The sequence below is a fragment of the Helianthus annuus genome, chromosome 6 (assembly GCF_002127325.2).
Source record: "Helianthus annuus cultivar XRQ/B chromosome 6, HanXRQr2.0-SUNRISE, whole genome shotgun sequence".
Lineage (NCBI taxonomy): Eukaryota > Viridiplantae > Streptophyta > Magnoliopsida > Asterales > Asteraceae > Helianthus > Helianthus annuus.
Genome location: NC_035438.2, coordinates 58,409,760 through 58,428,056, shown reverse-complemented (window position 1 = coordinate 58,428,056; position 18,297 = coordinate 58,409,760).

Here is an 18,297-nt window from a genome sequence, read left to right as displayed (position 1 = left end):
TAAAGAATATCACAAGTATCTCCTAAGTTTAAAGGTAAAACAAAATGAGATACCATCATTAATGGAGGGTAACATGGGCAAAAATTGTCTATAGGGGTGTCTAACTTTGAGCAACATAATTATCCAATCACCTAAACTAACTAATACTTTTAATTGCAACAGTAGACATTTACAGAAGTGTTCATACACGATTACCTTGGAGAATCAAACATATTTATTTCCCTAATCATTGCTGGTACAAAAAGCTACTTACCATTGCTTCAAATCTGGTAATTTGACACCAATTAACCAGTAATACAGTCCTGCATCAAGTTGATCCAATCACTCAACCTAACTAAGACTTCTAATTACAGAAGTAGATGTCTACAGGGGTGTTTATCTCCCTTATCATTGTTCTTACGAAAAGTACTTATTAATTAACCAAATCTAGTATCATAAGAATTAGCAAATTACTATGTTGACCACAGGTGCACCAAGGCCATTGCTTTTGTCAAAACGGTTCGTTTATATTTACCAAGACAATGAACTACCAACCTAAGTATTAATATTTTAGCCCAATCCATTCGTAATCGAGTATTCCATTCGTAATTAGGGAAACACGATCAGAATTATCGAGGAGTGTGGCACAACTAGGGTTCCAGGAGGAACAATGGTAGGAGGAATGACACGATTAGGGTTACAGGAGGAACAAAGTATGAGGAGGATCAATAGATGTATGAGGATCGATACCTGATGAATCAGAAGATGCTATATGCCACCGTAAACACTGTGCCGACTGCCACCACCGTGAAACATGTGAACGCCGCCGTGAAAACCACCATGAACGCCTCTAATCCGCCGTGAAACCACCGTGAATGCGTCTCTGCCACTTGTGAAAACTGTGAATTGATGAAACCCCTTGAAACCCTAAAATGGAGAACAGTGACAACAAAAGGAATGAGCGTGTTTTATATTAAACATATTATAATTACAAAATTGCCATGTGTTCACACTGGTTCTCGTGGTTCTCGCAATAAAGGGTGGTTCCTAACGGATCTTTATCTTATATATATATATATATATAGGATTAGGTTCATTTGTGAACCTTTTTCTATTTGTGAACAAAACGAACTCATCCGGACCATTGATCTTGTTTAATAAATATAAGGGTAGGATTATCATTATACATTTAAACATTATTTTTTTATATTAAATCTATCCTCCTTTTTTATCTCCTGAAATCAGTTATCAATTACACCAAATCCTAATTTTCAAACTCGTTACTTCAACTTTTTCAAATTTTTGCTCTCGCTCGTCGAACTGGTAACATTAACTCAAAAATCAAGAAACATCATTTACTAGATTTCTTTGATATTTTCATTGAAATTTCTTGTTCTTGGTAGTTGTACTTTGATTTTCTTTATTATTGTTTTTTAAGTTTGATTTTCCAATATTACGGTTGCTATCTCTTTCGTTTTTATAAATCTGATTGCAAAAGAAAGTTTCAGCAAATAATTATTGTTATCTTTTTTGAAGCCATGTCCCATCTACTTGGAATTTATTCCACATACTACAGCTTGTTTAAATTTTGTTGCATCGACAACTATCAATCCATATAAATTAAAGAGTACGACTACTTTTTTTTTAAATTTGAAGCCACATCCCATCGATTTACTTTTATTTCATTGTTTTATTTGTTATTCTATATATATATTTAACTATCCATGTACACATATGAACATTGATATCATCAAATTATAGAGTCAGTTACATGATTCGATAAATGTATTAAGTTTACTAATGTTTTTATTTTAATGCAAATTATCACTTGTTAATTCTTTTTGTATGCATCTAGTTGTTGTTCGGTGAACATTTGGTTTTTATACACATGTGTATAGTTGATGTTAACTGACTGATTGTTTTTACACATGTGTATAAGTTGTTAAGTGACTGTTTGTTTTTTATATACATGTGTATATTTGTTGTTCACTGAGCAATTGGTTCTTATACACATGTGTATAGTTGTATATATTTGTAGTTGTTTTTAAGTGATTGTTTGTTTTTTCATATACATGTGTATAGTTGTGACGCTGTACACACATAACAACAACAACAACCAAAACACACTATTATTGATTTGCGATTGAATCTTTCACAATAAATTACGCTTGTACATGTATATGCAACACATTAATTAGTTTTGTCGTCATGCTTTGATATCTGATTCAAGAAGAAAGCAATTCAAGTTCAATTTCTATGGCGGCTGTTATAAAGTAATATTACATAACTAATGACAATGTTGTACATGTGTGTATATATGCGTATATACACCCAAGTAAGTGTGTTATACACAATAATGTGTAAATGAATTGAATCTTCAGAAAACATAGCTCATGTGTACCTATGTGTATTTTGAGAATTATAAAACAAGTGTATACACATATGTACATCATTAAACCATGTAATAACTTGTATATACATATACGTATTTTATGAGAGCATAGTAATACATAACTATACATGTACATACTTATGAAATTGTATAAGTATAAAAGGATATAAATAATGCATATATATACCACAGGTGGACGTAAAAACTTACTATTACACATATATACATATTTGTTTACTTATCCACACTAACATATTATATAACCATTATCCATACATGTATAATAGAATTTCACTTATATGTATAAATATTTTATTAAGTATTAGTATATTATTAACTTAATAACATTCACATTTAACATAAAAGAATTTGATGTGCTAAGAGAACTATATAGTGGGAAAAATAAAATAATATACGATAATGTAGTGTGCAAAGTAAAAATATAAGATGCAATTTATTGGGACCATGCTAAAAAACGGAGATGATTCTTACTGTCTTCTAGAAAACAAATTAAAAGTACAATATTACCCCTAATTAAAAAAACCGTTCAAATCAGTTTTATATAATTACATCTTGCCATCCAATATCAACGGTTTATATTGGTTCATTTAGTTCTCCAATAAGGTTTGGTTCACTTAGGAACCCTACCCATATATATATATATATATATATATATATATATATATATATATAGGATTAGGTTCAAGAGTGAACACTAGTGTGGCTTGCGAACTGAGTGAACTAATCCTGGCCATACACGTGTGTAGATCAACGGCCAGGATTTGTTGTTGAAATACACTAGTGTATTTTACGATTTGATGATAAGATCCTGGCCATACACGTGTGTAGATCAATGGCCAGGATTTGTTCACTCATTTCTCAAATACACTAGTGTTCACTATAGAACCCCACCATATATATATATATATATATAGGTAAAGAGTATGGTACAAATATGGTTATCATACATTACATACGCTATATTTTGAGCCATACACGTGTCCTGATTCATTTTTTGGTTTAATAAGGTTAGATCAGGCAATTAACCTAATCATCAGAGGGCAAATTCGTCTCTTTATTCATTCAGCGAGAAGTTCGTTACACTGATATCTCGGTAATTATTATTCAAATCAGTTTCAAATTTTCCATAATTCTCAATTGGCAGTTTTCGTTCTTCTGTGTTAGGGTTTCATTCAACTTGTTTATTTCGATGGATCCACAGAGTAGCACTGGACGAACAGATGTTGATTTTGAAGATAATCGACCGATCGGTGATCATGCTCAATTATCTGCTTATCAGAGAGTTTCGATTGAGGATGTTTTAAATCCGCGACCTGCAAATCCAATTCCAATTTCAAGTACAAGTCATGCAAATGAGTGTTCTAATGGTAATTATGTTTATTCAGATATCTAAATTGTTCGTATAGTTGTTTTTTGTTTTAATCGTAGCAATGTTTGTTTGTTGTTGCTTTTTTTGAAGGTTGAATGTTGATTATACTTTTGTATTGAGAGCAACATGCAGAAATTTCGCATGTTATTACTCTAACAATTCGCATTTGATTTTATTTTTTTATATATTTTCGCATGTTATTGTATATTAAATCGCATATGTAATTTAGATTAATCAATATCATCATTTCGCATGCTTTGATCATACATTTCGCATGTGTTTTTTATGACGTTTTATGTTTCTGATTTTGATTCATGTAGATGAAAGGGTTTACACTCCGGAGGTTCAAGCATCAGCTACACCTGTTGTTGGAATGCAATTTATCTCTATTGAACAAGCATATGCGTTTTATCAATCATATGCTAAGTTAGCTGGTTTTTCTATTCGGAAAGGTGGTGAAGTATACAGTGGTGTTATAACCAAAACTAAGTATTTTGTTTGTTCTAAAGAGGGACATAAGCCTCTGTGTATTGATGATCATTAGAAGTCAAAAAAGCAATTCAAAACAAGGAACAGGGGGACTATTAGGACTGGATGCAAAGCTCAACTTATGATTTGCACTGTGGATGGTAGATTATATACAGTAAAGAGATTTGTTGATGGGCATAATCATAAGTTTGTATGTCAAAATGATATTCACATGCTGCCAGCTTACAGACAATTGTCAGATGTCCAGGAGGAGATGGTGTGGGAACTAGGCACTTTAAACCTTGGTCCTGTCAAAGCTTTCCATATAATGAGGAAACGTTATGGTGGTTTTGAGAACGTTGGTGCCACGGTTGATGATTGCAAAAATTTTAGGAAGCAAATTAATAGCTATATAGGAGAATATGATGCTGATATGGTGATTAATAGGATGACTGATAAAAAACAGTATTTAGCTGATTATTCGTTTGAATATTCTGTTGATGATGGCAAACGGTTAACTGGTTTGTTCTGGGCTGATGGTTTATGCAAGCTTAACTATATGGAATTTGGGGATGTGATATCGTTCGATGCAACTTTCAAGACAAACAGGTAAGTGTTTCAAAGACAAACATGTTTGTTACTGATTTTCGTTTTGTTTGCTAATGAGCGTTCAATATTGCATGTGTAGACAACAGAGTGGTGTTGAATATATCGCATGCTATATTTCTGGTTTCGCATATGAGTTTTAGTAATTCGCATATCATAAACGTGATTTGCATGTGTTGATCAGGTACAAGATGGTGTTTGTTCCGTTCATTGGCATTGACAACCACTGTCGAAATGTAACAGTCTCAGCTGGGTTGTTGGCATCAGAGAGTATTGAATCATATAAATGGCTTCTGAATTCATTTTTAAAGTCATTTGGTCGGCAGCCAAATGTTGTAGTGACGGATCAAGACCCTGCTATGAAACAGGCTATTGAGGAGGTTTTCCCTATTAGCAGACACAGATTGTGTATGTGGCACATAATGAAAAAAGTGGCAGATAAGGTATAGCATGCAATATTTTTGTGTTTTGTTGGTGTTATTTTTTTTATTATAGTTTTTTGTTATAGGCTGATATAAAAAGCATTTATTGTTATAAGTTGGACACGAGTTGTGCAATAATGATGAGTTTAAAAGGAGGATGTGCGACATTGTTTGGACTGATTCGATTGAGCCCGAAGAATTCGAGAGACAATGGAAGTTGGTGATGATTGAGTTTGGTCTTACTGAAAACAAATGGATTGATGATATGTTTGGGATGAGATCCATGTGGATTCCGCCTTTTTACCGGCACGAGCCAATGTCGGGTCTTATGAGAACAACTTCAAGATCAGAGAGTGAGAACCATTTTTTTTGTTAGGTTGCTAATTCACAACTCACACTCGTAGAGTTTATGAATCATTTTGATGGTGCAATGGATGTACAAAGGTTCAATCATAGAAAAAATGATCATATTTCATGATATACTGAGCCAACTGATTGGAGTCAAACTACATTGGAAAAAGATGCTGCTAAGATCTACACCAGGTCTATATTTTTTGATCAGCAATTAGAGATACATGGAACAATTTCCGAATGTTTGCCGATGGACACCAAAGTTGAAGGTCCACGTATCAGAATATTGTTGAAGGACTTTAAAGCACATGGAGATGGTTTATTGGAGGTATTTTACATGTTTTTTTAGACATGCGAATTTGTTAAATTACACATGCGATTTTATTTTATTCATTTACATAATTTTTTAGACATGCGAAATTTTAATGTTTCACATGCGATTTTAATTTTATTCAGTTACATGATTGTATAGACATGCGAAATTGTTATTTTATACATGCGATTTCAAAATTTTATAATTTTTTTTTTTGGTTATTGCTAGGTGTGGTTCAAGAATCTTGAAAATGATGTAACTGCACAGTGTAGCTGTTTGCGTTTTGAGCAGTATAGGCTGCTATGCAAACACATATATTTTCTTTTCAAGATGTTTGGTGTTAAAGAAATTCCAAACAAATATGTTACGAAGAGATGGACGAAGGATGTGGTTCCCAATGAGTTAAATGTGAAGTACAATCTAAATATTGGTGGTAAGGATGTGCAACACAAGGCTAAGCGGATTGCTCGTGAAATCATCCACACAGGGGAGTATTTGGTTAGTAATTTGATTTCCGACCTTGATCAACTTGTCTTAGTGAGGGATCAAATGATGCAGCTTAAAGAGAGAGTTGATCAGAGTCGCATAACCAAGCAACTTGATCCAAAATTTGACCGATTTTCAAAGTTGATTGGTTATCAACAACCAGTAACTAATGCTCCCCCTACTGTTCGTGTGCCGGCTGGTATAAGAAACAAAGGCCGCGGCTCGCATAGAAGAATTAAATCTAAGAAGGAACAAATGATCAGCCGCAAAGGGAAATGGTCAAGGACATGTAGCGTATGCAATGAAAAAGGTCATGACATTCGGACTTGCGGCGAGCTTAAAGCCAAACAACAAGGTAAACAGGGAAAAAAGAAGATGAAGGGTGTCCAGATTGAAAATGTTGGGAGAGACAAAGACAATGAGGTTGAAGACGACGAAGAGGAAGACGACTTTGAATATTACAGTAGTGATGATGGATCTGAAGAAGAAGATCAGTGGGAAGAGGTGTCTGAAGATGACGAGGATGAGTAGGTTCTTATAAATGCACATGCGAATTATACTAAACACATGCGATTTTATATTCATCTGTTTATATCATTTTATCATGCGATTTATAGTTTAAAACATGCGATTTCTATAAGCTACAGTGTATAATCATTCGTACATGCGATTTCACTTTTATTACATGCGATATATGAGGTATCTTTTTGTTTTGTTATGTGACAATGATGGCTATATCATTCATGCGATTTAATATCGTATATAGCAAACATAATATGTGTTCAAAACATGTACCAAAAATATAATATTAGTTATTGTCTAACACAGGCCCAACCACAAAACGATTAAAGAATAGATTTTAGTTACTTGGAGCAAATATTTTGTCTCGTTCAGAAGAGCTGAACTCCATCTTCTCCTTCACAGTGTTCAGAGCATCTGTCAGGAAAGAGAAGGCTAAGTCATCAGCTTGAGATTGCCCTTTTATGTGATCCAAAGCTCTGTCTTTGAAGCTTGATGGTGGTTCTTGAAGTAGCTGTTCCCATACATCTTGATTTTTCTTGATTTGTTCAAGAATTTTTCCCTGCACATCAAGAACCAGATGAGAAGAGGTGACATCAGTGCTTATTTCTGACAACGTTCTAGTTGACAATAGCTCTTTGATAGCAATGTTTTTGATTTTTTTCTGATTCTTCAGATGCCATTTTTTGTTGGTCTGTCTGTTGTGTGTCTTTATTTCGTATTATATATCTTAATATGGAAGGTAGTTATATCTAGCTTTTTTATATTAATATAGTAAATTTATTATATAGGTAGGGTGGTAAAGTTCAGTAGTATTTATTGTAAAATTCATCATTACATGTCAAATTATAGTCACGTCGTTAATAAATTAAGTTTTTTATATAAAATAATACTATTTTTAGTTTTTAAGATTGGTAGTTTTTTTTTTTTTTTTTTTGCATTTTTATTACAAAGTATTTTTAAAGTTTTTTTGCGGTGTTTTTATTCAAAATCGCACTTGATTCGAAAGAAATTCGCAAACTGAAAGAAACCAACATATAAATATCCTTTTTTTCTGATATCGCACGTGTAAAATTTTTGAAATCGAACACTATATGAAAATTCAAAGAGTTCTTAACTTTTTTTTTGAAATCGCATGTGCATTACCATGAATTCGCAAACTATATGAAATCTCATATAATACTTAACTTTTTACTGAAATCGCATGTGCATTATCATGAATTCGCAAACTATATGAAATCTCATATATTACTTAACTTTTTACTGAAATCGCATGTCATGAATTCGAAAATTATATGAAATCGCATTGCATTGTCCATGAATTCACAAACTATATGAAATTTCAAAGAATTCTTTTTTATTGAAATCGCATTTGCATTGTCCATGATTTCGCACATGATTTCACATTCTGCATCATCTTCTTCGATAGTCAGTCCATCCAGAATTTCTAAATTCATCAGAAGTTCATTTTTCACAGAAGAATTTGGTGAATAGGAATCGATCGATTTGGTGAATAGGAATCGATCGATTTTTGATTAATTGTTATAATTTCGTTTTTGGTTTTGATTTAGGATCTTACGTTATGATTTTTGAGGTTTTGTTTTGCCATATATCAGGTGTTTTGATCTTAAATTTGACGATTTTAACCTTGGCGGTTTCTTTTTTATTAATCCTAATTTGATAAATTTAATAGAAAAACACGCTGTTTAAGAGAGATGATCCGACGGTTGTGGATGAAGCGTACATAATGTACGATTAGGTTATTTGTATGATAACCGGCCTCTCTCTCTCTCTCTCTCTATATATATATATATATATATAGGGTGGGGTTCCTAAGTGAACCATAGTCTTTTTGTGAACAAAATGAACAAATCTTGTCCATTGATTGTGGAGATCTAGAGTTTTTATTTGAATGACAAAAGTGTAATTATTTTTTTTTTGTAACCTCTTCTTAACTTAAAAGATACAGGGGTATATTTGTAAATTGAATTCATTCACGTGAATGTAATAATTGTCTTTCTTGAAGAAATTGCAATCCCTCTAAACTCGCGATTATCAGATTGTAAATCAACGATTAGATCATTGTTCCCAATAAAATGCATCATTCATTATCTCTCTAAATCACAAAGAAGCGACGCCCATGTTTTGTGCTTCCGACGAATCGATAAAAATCACCATTTTCCACGACGTTTTGTTCTTCCTACGACATATTAAGGTAACAAACTATTGTGTATTTCGATTTTGTATTGAAATGTATAGGGTTTGCGGCGGCGACCGAACGCAAGAGGTAGTTTCGTTTTGTGGTGAAATGTATACACATATGTATTTTGAATTGACAACATAATTATACACATATGTATTGAAGTTTTTATTATCTCAAATGTTCGTGTAGATGACAACACAAATGCTAGTCGGAAGAGTGATGGTGAGTATAACAAATGAATATGTAAAAGCATCTGCAAAGACGAGGTTATGACATCAAAGGTGAATAAATAGCGTGATAGAATCGTCAACTAAGCGAATGAATATGCAAAGACGAGGTTGTCTTTTTTATTAAGAAAACTGTTATTTTTTGTCAATAGTACTTTTTAAGTTTTTTTTTTTTTGATAGTATTATGCATGAACTAACGGTGTGGACTTCATTTAAAAAACATATTTGTATGCTGCTGCTGGTTTTAATTTAGTAAAATTTATGTATGAACTAACAATTTGTTGGTGTGCTTTGTTTATTTATTTTGTGTTTGGTTTTGCATTACCAGATGCAGATGATGTGTATTGATTATAAAACTGTAAGCCTGTGTTAGTAAAAACTGTACATATGTGTAAGTATACTTAATACACTTGTGTATTGCACAACGTTTATATACATGTCCACTTTATTTCATGTTTAGTTCGATTGTGTACAGCCAGAAACCACACTAACATTTTTTTTTGCAACTATGTATCAATTGATATATGACATCGGTGTATTAACTAATATACATAGGTGTATGTTGGTTAGAACCCGTGATTTACATACCTGTAACATACATGTTCACATTGGTGTACTGCCCCAATACAAAAAAATAAGTTTTGATTGGTTTGCATTGTTCGACCAATAATACCATTCTGAAAGCTAACAATATTAGAATTCCGTCAAGATCGATGAAGAAGACTGAAGCGACAAAAAAATAATAGAATGATGAATTGATTGAATTAGAAAGGAAACTGCCAATATTTAATTTTGATTAAATACGTAATTCGTTTTTTTGTATTATTTGATTAATAAATTAAATCACAAAAAACAGGGATTAGTTACCATGTTGGTAACTGATTTTGATGAATTAATTAAATAAAAAATAAGTTTATATGTTTATTGACAATCCTACCCTTATAATATTGAAAATAAATCAAAGGCTAGGATGTGTTCATTAAGTTCACAAATAAGGGTGTGGTTCACAAATGAACCTAACCCTATATATATATATATGGGGAGGGTTATCTTGAGAACGCTAAATATTGCGAGAACCGTGAGAACGAATGAAAAAACCCATCAAAACCATTTTTTTAATACAAACCTCATTGTAATTAAAATACAACATCAAAAAAAAAAATTACAACATCAAATAATTTATTTCTCCTCTCAAAATCACTATTATTAAAATTTTTATGCATGTGTAAATATAACAAATTTACATATGTGTAAATGACAAACATACACATGTGTAAATTTTCTTTATTTACGAATTCACATAAATTTAAACATGTAAATTTAATTTTTAACATTGTATTCGAACAATAATGATAAGTGTAAAAAGAAATTTTTAATTTGAATTATTTTTTACCAAGTTCTTGTGGTTTTTTCATTCGTTCTCACGGTTCTCGTGATATTTAGTGTTCTCATTTATATTATCGCATGATGAAGTTGAAAAACGAATTTGGTGGTGGGGACGGTGTCAGGTGGTGTTTAAGAGCATACCCATTCCTCAATATGATAATGTATATATTGATGATGTAATATATATAGGATAAGGGTTATGTGAGAAGTAGTAGGCTAATTGAGAAACTTGAGAAGCATTCTGGACCACACATTTTCCCTAAGCAAAAAAAATGTAAAAAAAAATGCAGATTTTGTTTTGGGAAAAATCGGAGCTTTTTCTTTAAGGTTTTTTTAGGGATTTATACATATGTGTATATTGTTAATCTTTTAACTATACATATGTGTATATTGTCAACTATACATATATGTATGTACATGTTTAAAATTGAATAATAAGTGTTATTAAGGTTTAGCATTAGTATTTAGGGTTTAGGATTAGTATTTAGGGTTTAGCTTTAGGGTTTAGCATTAGGGTTTAGCATTATGGTTTAACTTTTGGGTTTAGCATTAGGGTTTAGCTTTAGGGTTTAGGTTTAGGTTTAGCTTTAGCTTTAGGGTTAGCTTTAGGGTTTAGCTTTACGGTTTAGGATTAGGGTTTAGCTTTAGCTTTAGGGTTTAGAATTAGGGTTCAAAATTTCTTTGTAAAAACCCCATCTAACATTTTTATTTTTTTAAATAGGAAATGTAACATACATATCATTAGGGTTTAGCATTAGGGTTCAAAATTTCTTTTTAAAAACCCCATCTAACATTTTTATTTTCTTTCTAGAAAAAATAGGAAATGTAACAAACATATATTTGAACATTTTCATAAAAGAAAAACAAAAAAGCGTCAAGTAGCTTATTTTTAAAAAAAAGTTAAAAATTTCATGTTACATAGTATCTATGTCCAAAAAAATGTAACATACAAATTTTGAACATTTTAAAAAAACTAGTAGGCACTTTTTACATCTTTTATAAAAATGTTCAAATACATTTATGTTACATTCCCTGTTTTTTTAGAAACAATAAATAAAAATGTTACATAGGGTTTTCTTGAGTTTTCTCAACTCAAGTGGGTTTTTGTTTTATTTTTCACACACACACACACACACATATATATATATATATATATATATATATATATATATATGATTATGTTTAAAAGTGAACACTAGTGTATTTGCGAACTGGACGAACTAATCCTAGCCATAAACATGTGTAAATCAATGGCCAGGATTTAATGATGAAATACACTAGTGTATTTTACGATTTGATGATGAAATCCTAGTCATACACGTGCGTAAATCAATGGCTAGGATTTGTTCACTAAGTTTGCAAATACACTAGTGCTCACTCTAGAACCTTACCTATATATATATATATATATATATATATATATATATGTATATAGGAGAAAGATCCGTTAGGAACCACCCTTTATTGCGAGAACCGCGAGAACCAATGTGAACACAGCCAAAAAATACCTTAAAAATCTAAAAAACACCAAAAACAATTTATTTTTTTTACTATTTTTTGGAAAAAAATCGCTATATTTCGTCAATAATAAAAAAAATTCAAAAAAAAATTGAGTAACAGTTATCCATGCACATGTGCATTTGTATCATTTCTTTGACAAATTCTGTAATTCATTACAAATATCAGACAATTGCACTTTCATTTACACTACCATTCATAATACACAACTTTTTACATTAACAATAATAGAAATGCACATGTGCATCTATATGTATGAACTTGTTATAACATTAACAATACTAGAAATGCACATGTGCATCTATATATATGAACATGTTATAACGTGTTTTAGTACACCACTTTGAATACACATTCCCTTTCATCTATCATACCATCCATACTACACTACCATTACCTCCTACCATCCGTAATACAATACCATATGCACATCAACACCTTTTATACCATCCAAACAACATATTACATCATAAAGTGACAAAATATAATCAAACCATCAACCACTAGATATAACTAACCAAAACACATGTATAAGGGCCTACTTCATCATTTAAAATCACAAACTTTTTTTGTACCAAAACACCTTATTTCATGTTGATACATATAGATGCACATGTGCATTCCTAATATTGGTAATGTAAAAAAGTAGTGTATTACATACGGTATGTAAATGAAAGTGCATTTTTCTACTACTGGTAATATATTATGGAAATTTTCCAAGAAATGATACATATGCACATGTGCATCCCTAACTGTTACTTGAAAAAAAAATTTTTGGTAACAAAATATAGCGATGTTTATTAGAAAAGTATTTAAAAAAATTTGTGGGTTTTTGGATTTTAGGTATTTTTTTGTGTTCACATTGGTTGTCACGGTTCTCGCAATAAGGGTGGTTCTCAAATGAACCTTACCCTATAAATATATAGAGGTCGGTTATTGTACAAATTTCCGTAATGTACGATGCGTACGAGATGCAATATCAACGTGCGCTTTAGGTTTTGAACATGCGATTTTGGTTTTTTTTCAACATGCGATTTTGGTTTTTTTTTTCAACATGCGAGATTTCCCTTTCTGGGTTTATAACGTGTGAATTTCTGTCAGTTGACCCTCATACCCCTTTTTAATGAACTCGTTGTGAATTTCTTGTTTCTCAAAAGAAGTTTTACCTGCCTGGTCGTCCAAAGCAAATACTGTGGATATGGAAGATGGGGATATTTGAACAATGGTGCCTCCGATTTTTGCCGTGATACCAAAGGACTTCTTATTTTGAAATTGAATTTCAGCATTGGCCCAAAATTCTTGGAGGGTATCCACATGTATTGGAGCATCAGCAGTTAGGATAGTTTTATATTTTGACGACGCCAAAACATCAATCTGTCACACCCCCAAATTTCACAAGCGGAGTAACACCGCAGGAGGAGTGACATGACCAGGATCAAGCCACCAATCATATTGAACAACGTATTAAAGTAAATATAACACCAACCACAATATAATTGGTGTCCAAAACAAATTAACTAAGTTCAAGTTATCAGCGGAAGCATAAAGTGTAAAACCAAAACATAAGTTTTAAAAGTTCAAATGTTTAACATGGAACACAACAGTCCATGTCCCACAACGACCCCTCCTTCTCGTGCAAGTTCCATAAAAGTACCTAACGACCTGCAAGGCATGTAACAACGAGTCAACAACAAAGTTGAGCGAGTTCACAGTTGGTTGTCCATTTTTTAAGTTGTTCCAAAAACCATAAATTCATTCGAAAACCATGAGTTAACCATTTCCTTGTTTCCCAAACCATAACCAGTGGGGGCTTCCCCATGTTGTAAACCACTAGACCATTACCATATCGACAACTGACTGAAAAAGTTGTGCCCTACGTCAATGTCTATCATCATTGACTAAGTGCCCAGATCCATTAGTACACGCCCGTCCTACCGGCACGGTGTGAGGCTTGTCAACCCTAATTGCGCTATTAACTAATGACCCGCTCGCCATTGGCCCAGCGATTAAGTCAATATAAAAATGAGGGACTTCATGATAGAGTTTTGTCTAGTAAGTTATATGTTGTCATCCTTCCTACGGAGGAATGGAGGTACGTAATCTACCCAAGGAGAATACGCAAGTTTAATGTTGTCATCCTTCCCATGGAGGATGGAGGAACATATTCTACCCAAGGAGAATATGCAAGTTCCGTTTTAGTTTCTTAACCCATTCCCAAACCACCAGGAATCCCATGCCTTATAGAAAGTGTGAACTCACCTTAGGTTCGCTCGGCAGATACACAGAAAGGTCAATCGAGCTGCTAGTGGTAAACCACGTCCTAACATGGTTACCATAAAAGTTAGGTCTAGGTTCAAGTAGTACACAAAGGTTACACAATAAACCAATAGGTTTCGAACATGTAATGATCATGGCAAACACTTGAGATCACATTCATCACGTTAACAGCCAAGTACACAGCATATTCAAACTTATGCGACTCCACTGATTGGGCTCGCATAAGTTCAATAACCCAACAGTCTTGTGCGATTCAATAGATGAAGCCCAAAAAGGTAACCGGCCCAACCTGTTGTGCGTCCAGCACAATCTTGTGCGACTCACAACGGGTTGTGCGATCCCATGCAAACACGGCCCAACATGCAGCCCAAACCTATGCGGCCCAAACAATTAAACAGATAATCAACTTGTGCGATCCACTTAATCTTGTGCGACTGAGTTTTGGGCTTTAAGGCCCAACAACGTAATAAAGTCCAAACAGTGAGTGTGTGGCCCAAGACTTGTGCGATCAGCACAGGCTTGTGCGATCCACAAGTCTTGTGCAATCATGCATATCATAGTTGTATTGTGTGCTCTAAACAGTTGCACCAGGCTTGTGCGACTGTCTTGTGCGACCCATCCCTTGTGTGATCCAATAAGATCTTGTGCGATCAAGGGTGGTCTTGTGCGATTTGTTATCTAATCCCCTAATTTCACGCAATTAGTTTCAATCATTCAACAGTTTCCTATTTTGCATTCATTGAATTAAAATAACAGTTTCCAATCATGTCAAAAATCGATCCAATCAAGGTTTAACAATCAATTCTTTTAACACTAATCAACATTCAATCATAAGCATAATCGGATCAAAGGGTTTAGCTTTCTTAATTCTCATATGAACATCAACACTAATCAACCGAAACATTCATTCATATTATCATCATCGTCCGGTTCGGTTGTGTTAATAATCATCACGAACCCAATTACTTATGTATCATCACAACACCAAGATCATACCAAAGCTTACATCAAACATACACATGTTCCAGATTCCTATGATTAAATCTTCTAACATAAATAAACCTAGTTATCACAAACAATCATGGTAGGACAATCATACGAGTATACAATGATGGAAAACTAACCGATAGAAAGGTAGAATGAGATTGTATCGAACAAGAAAGTCTTTAATGGAGAGGGGATGTGGCTGCCGTCGAGTTTGAGAGGGAGAGTGGTAGAGATTTAGGGTTTGGTGCGTTTAGAGTGTTTAGAAAATAATGAGGAAATAAAACCTCATAAAGGTTTTGTGTCGGTTTATATAGGGGAGTGGCCGAACCCTTACATGGGTTGCCCATAGGTTTCGAGTTCAAGTATAGTGGGCCGAGAGAGGTGTGGAACAAAAAGCCCAAAGGCTTGTGCGATCGGCCAAGTGTTGTGTGACGACTTTCTATATATATATATACGTTAAACACATAATCATATAACATAACTAACATTCCATTAAAACCACATATCACATATAGTCCAAACAAGTTACATCAAAGTACATGAAAAGGTTCTGAAATACGAGTTGTGACATTATCCCCAAGTTGAAAGAAATTTCGTCCCGAAATTTAGCACGTAGTTACTGAGGGAAGCTAGTTAGGTTGCATGGTTTCCTGGTTTTCCTAGGGTGTCACATCCTTCCCCCGTTGGTTTGGAATTTCATCCCGAAATTCCGCAGTAGCTTCAGCCTCAGTAGTGGTTTCACTGTTCACGAACAACTGGGGATATTTGTGTTTCATTTGGTCTTCTCGTTCCCAGGTGAACTCTGGGCCACGACGGGAGTTCCAACGAACTCGAACAAGGGGTATTCTAGTACGCTTGAGAACCTTAACGTCTCGATCTGTAATCTCTACTGGTGCCTCGACGAATCGCAGCTGGTCATCGATGGTGAGTTCCTTGAGAGGAACTATGAGGGTCTTATCTGACAGACACTTCTTCAGATTTGACACGTGGAATACGTTGTGAGCTCCACTGATTTCTTCAGGCAGATTAAGTTTGTAGCCACCTTGCCCATTTTCTCAATGAATTTCGAAAGGTCTAACATATCGTGGATTCAGCTTGCCTCGCTTGCCAAAGCAAACTACACCATTCAAGGGTGAGACTTTAAGTAGCACGTGATCCCCAACCTGGAACTCGAGTGGTTTCCTGCGCTTATCAGCATAGCTTTTCTAACGGTCACGAGCTGCCGCCATTCGTTGTCGTATCTGAGCAATCTTCTCTGTCGTGTCGACGACGAGTTCTGGGCCAGTGATTTGGCTGTCGCCAACTTCTGCCCAACAGAGGGGTGATCGGCATTTCCGTCCAATACAGAGCCTCGAACGGAGCAGCCTGGATACTGGTGTGATAACTGTTGTTATACGAAAACTCCACTAACGGGAGGTGTTTTTCCCATCAATTACCAAAGTCGATTACACACGCTCGAAGCATGTCTTCAACGGTTTGGATGGTGCGTTCAGACTGCCCATCCGTCTGCGGATGATATATTGTACTCGTGTCTAATCGAGAGCCAAAGGATTTGTGCATCGCTTGCCACAACTCAAAGGTAAAACGTGCGTCACGATCAGATATGATGGAGGTTGGCACCCCGTGCCTCGAAACTACTTCCTTCAGGTAGACGTCTGCTAGAGTGGAAAACTTATCTGTTTCTTTGATAGCCAGGAAATGTGCAGACTTGGTTAATGGATCCACTATCACCCAGATTGTATCGTTTCCTCGTTGAGATCTAGGCAGGCCGGTAACGAAGTCCATGGAAATTTGTTCCCATTTCCATGTCCGGATCTCTGGTTGTTGAAGTAGGCCTGATGGCTTCTGGTATTCTACCTTGACTCTAGCACAAGTCAAACATTTACTAACATAGGTCGCTATGTTAGCTTTCATGTGGGGCCACCAGTATGTTGTCTTGAGATCGTGGTACATCTTATCCGAACCAGGATGTACTGAGTAACGAGACTTGTGCGCTTCATCCATCACAAGCTCACGTAAATTACCATAAAATGGAACCCAGATGCACCCTGTCACGTAGTAAGCGCCGTTTTCCTTTTGTTCTAACTATTTCTTCGATCCTCGCAGGGACTCAGCCCTGATATTCTCTGCTTTCAATACTTCGACCTGAGCATCCCGAATTTGGGTGGGAAGACTAGAGTGGATGGTAAGCTGTAATGCACGTACACGCTTAGGTTTAGTCTCCTTTTGACTGAGGGCGTCGGCCACAACATTGGCTTTGCCCGAATGGTACTTGATCGCGCATTCGTAATCATTCAGAAGTTCGACCCATCGACGTCGTCGCATGTTCAACTCCTTCTGCTCGAAGATATGCTGGAGACTCCTGTGATTGGTGTAAATGGTGCACTTGGTACCGTACAGGTAATGCCTCCATATCTTGAGGGCGAAAACGACAGCTCCCAGCTCCAGGTCGTGGGTAGTGTAGTTCCTTTCGTGAACCTTGAGTTGGCGTGACGCATAAGCAATGACTTTCTCAGGTTGCATCAACAGACAACCAAGTCCTTGGATTGACACGTCGCAATAGACCACAAAATCATCTGTGCCCTCAGGTAACGAGAGAATAGGTGCGCTACAAAGTTTCTCCTTTAAGTGCTGAAACGCAGATTCCTGTGCATCACCCCAACGATAGGTGACACCCTTCTGTGTTAGTGAAGTGAGAGGTTGCGCAATCTTTGAGAAATCCTTGATAAACCTTCTGTAGTAACCCGCCAAACCCAAGAATTGACGGATTTC